The following is a 3587-nucleotide window of genomic DNA, read 5'->3' as shown; positions in this document are numbered from 1 at the left end:
TAAACTAAACAGCAAGCAATCTGTGAGAATGGAACAAATGACATGCAAAATAGTCCAAAGAATAACATGTAAATTAGCATCAGATTTCCAAAGAATCTTAGAGTTGAGAGCCTAGAGAGACCATCTCTCTAGATAATGCTACTGAACCCCCACGGAAGGGAAGCAACTTGCCCTAATAGAAACAGCTAACTTCAAAGAGGGCTCACAGGGAGTGAGGCCCTGATTTCAATGCTCCATGTTAATTAACCCATTTAATTCTCCCAGAAAGGGCATGAAGTGTGAGGCTTCCCCCATATTGGCAGATGGGGCAACGGATGCTTAGGGAGGTTAAGGTACTTGCCCAGCTCATCTCATTAGTAAGAGGCAAAGCAGGGACCAAACCGGGGCAGTCTAGCTCCCAGCCCATCTTCACAAGCATATTGCTCCTGGAACCATTGCAAACCAGCAGCAGAGCCAAGACTAAAGCCCTGGTGCCCCAGTTTCCTATCCCTGTTCTTTCCACCATTCTGCTCTCTCCTTGGGCCCAGAAGGTTCTCTTCTCAGAGCCATGGCACTTGCTGGTCCCAGCATCCTTGTCTGGAATGCTCCTCTCCTACATCTCCACAGAGTCTGCTCCCCGGATTCCTTTTCTGTCCACCCCAAATAAAATGGCAACACCTCCACTGTCCATAGCACTGGAACGTCAGATACCCCTTACTTCATTCATAGATGAAACACCTCACCATCTACTTGCTGTATATTTACTCATTTTTATTGTTGTAGCTCAGTGTTTCCTACCAAATGCAAGCTCGTGAAGGTAGCATCCATGCTTTCTTCAATAACACGTCCCTGGTGCCTGGCGCCTCGAAGCAGGCAAAAAACGTTTGATGAAAAAGTAAATGAATAAAATGAACAAATGAACAAATGGTAAGTAATTCCCAGGCCTGAAGCAAAGAACTCAGGTGCCCTGTGCCACACGGCAAATGTCACCCCTGGCTGCTTTACTCACATGCTACCCAGGAAACCTGACTCCTTCTACCGTGAGTTCCTGGCAAGATTCATTTCTTGAATTGTAATATCATGTCTCTAAGAGTCTTCTATTAAACTGTAAGTACTTCTGGGGCACCTGGGTGGCTTAGGCAGTTAAGCATCCGACTTCAGCTCAGGTCATGATCTCACAGTTTGTGAGTTCAAGCCCTGTGTCGGGCTCTGTGCTGACAGCTCAGAGCCTGGAGCCTGCTTTGGATTCTGTGTCTCCCTCTCTCTCTGCCCCTCCCCTGCTCACTTCTGTCTGTGTCTCAAAAATATATAAACATTAAAAAACATTTTTTTAAACTGTAGGTACTTCTGAAAGGGAGAACATCATACATGAATTAATTACTAGCCTTTAACAATTTGGGATATACTAAAGTGATACATAAACATCATTTTATATATAACAGATCCAAACTAAAATACAGCTCGCATGGTTGGAGCATTCGGAACATGCCGGTCATAGTGCAAGGTACTTTACACATGGTACTAATTGCCAAATATTTCCGGCTCTCTGCCTTCCTGGCACTCGTGGGAATAGCACTTCCCAAGTCTTTTGTGGTGGGTAGCACCATGTGACTGGTTCCAAACAGACATAAATGGGCCTGTTACCCATTTACAGGGCTAATGAGAGACCCCTCAGAACTCTCTTTTCCTTTCGGCTCAGCTGCCTTCAATATGGGACCTGCCTTAGTCTGAATCCCTGAGTGATGTGATGAACACAGGACCTGCCCACCCCCACCCCCATCCCCAGTGTCTGTACAGCGATCTTCTGGGGTAATCTGTGCTATCATGTCTTTACAGGTAAAGAAGGGGCTGTGTGTTATTAAAGGATTTTCACAAGATTTCATGGCTGGCAAGTGATGGAGCCACGAAGAGAACCAGGTGTATTTGATGCTAAAGCCCATAACTTTCACCTACATTTACTCTCTCTCCCAAATCTTTATGGAATAAATAAGGAGAGAGAAATGAGAATAATACCATCTGTGGCCTGGAAAACAGAAGCTTCGTATGGCACTACAGCTTTGGGGAGTCAAGAAGGCTGTGGGATCTTGGGGAAATGCTTATAAAAACTGGTGGTATTGGGGAGAAAACTCTATTGAGAATATTCTTTCTCCCTGTTCATATTTTTGCTTGTTGGAGAGGTAGAATCCATGATCTTGGGCTTGATTCTTTTCCATTGCAGATTCATTGGTGAGGAAGCCAGCACACATACAGAGATGTCTCACAGTGCCCCGGCCCTGTGCTGAGGGCACCCTGATGACTCCAACACTCAAGCCCCTGTTTTCAAGGATCTGCCAATGCCCAGTCAATCCCCCTCCCCTTCCGTTGTTCCTACAGGGAATGGTCACTACTGCTGAAGATAATTGCTCAACTGTTTGCACTGAGAGTTAGGGAGGGTCAAATCTCCACTGCTCCATGTACTCTTTGTATCCTTTATACAAACTACATGGAAGTGATAGAAAATTCTGAAGGTCTGGATCACCTAAGAACAAAACTGGAATGCTTGGGAGGCAGGAGCCTCCTGTATAAAATTTTTCACCCACTGCTAGCGTGGTACCTAAATTTTCTACCATTAGAAATTTATTCCTTTGGGTTTAAAGCAGATTTCTCCTCTTGCCTAGAACTTGCCCAGACTATTGTATAAAATCTTCTTTTGTCATACGTCCAAATGACTACCCTAACAACTTCTAACAACTATCTCAACATTGAGATCTTGTAGAAATAGCCCAAGGAACCCGGCAACATAAGGAATGGCTGTACTTCCAGTGCTAAATACTTCAATTTTGAGGGTGAAAATGTTCCTTAAGGCCTTCTCCTTTTAATTTTCTTTTTCCCAAAAGAACTCAAGTAGAGGGTTTGTTGGTATTGTTTGTTTGCCACTGGTGTTGACGAGGGGCAGAATGCCATCTTCTCATGAGGACTAAATTGATGAGAATTCTCATTGTGCTGTACAGAACCCAAATTACCCACACCACTATCCATCACAAACTCTGTGGATTCCCGAAGTTTGGACTGAAATTGTGCTCTGAGAAGTGTCTTTCTTTCTGGGAGTCAGGGGATGGTGGAGGGATGGGGACACCTTTACGGAGAGGGACAGCCATGGACTAACGGAAATGAGAAGATGTGGAAAATGTTGTAGCCTGGGAAGAGAGGATTCTAGGAGGGTCAGGGGAAATACGGCATCAAAACTCAAAGGCACAGGTCTTAGGGATAAATATCCAGAAACTCACTTAAAAAAACAAGGAGGTATTATGATGACCCCAAGCAGAGAGGAAAGGCAACACAAGAATGTATTTGTAGACTTAACCATGACATAAAATTATATGATTTGAGGCCCAATTTGTTTAGAATGTCCCTGCTTTTCTTGATCTCTTTAGTTTATTATCCAAGACCACCTCGTGAAATACTTTGAACCCAGATTCAAGTTGAACATAAAACACAACTGAGTGTGGAAAAGAATAACTGAACAAATGTCTAACCAGAGTGATATGTGAAGGTTCAGCTCACCTGGAAGCCTGCAGGACTTGGGGCGGCTGCAGGACCTGGGGGTCTGGGGCCGGAGATGAAAGAGA

The 3587-nt window shown here is 44.4% G+C and overlaps 1 long non-coding RNA gene across 1 annotated transcript; it reads left to right on the top strand.

Moving 5' to 3' along the window:
* Positions 1-1269: 1269 nt before the first annotated feature.
* On the top strand, positions 1270-3033 carry LOC115526132. Its single transcript, XR_003972551.2, has 2 exons — positions 1270-1896; positions 2198-3033. It is a non-coding gene; the product is annotated as an uncharacterized LOC115526132 (long non-coding RNA).
* The last annotated feature ends 554 nt before the right edge of the window (positions 3034-3587 follow it).

The sequence above is a fragment of the Lynx canadensis genome, chromosome D1 (assembly GCF_007474595.2).
Source record: "Lynx canadensis isolate LIC74 chromosome D1, mLynCan4.pri.v2, whole genome shotgun sequence".
Lineage (NCBI taxonomy): Eukaryota > Metazoa > Chordata > Mammalia > Carnivora > Felidae > Lynx > Lynx canadensis.
This window is presented reverse-complemented; position numbering and strand designations above follow the sequence as displayed.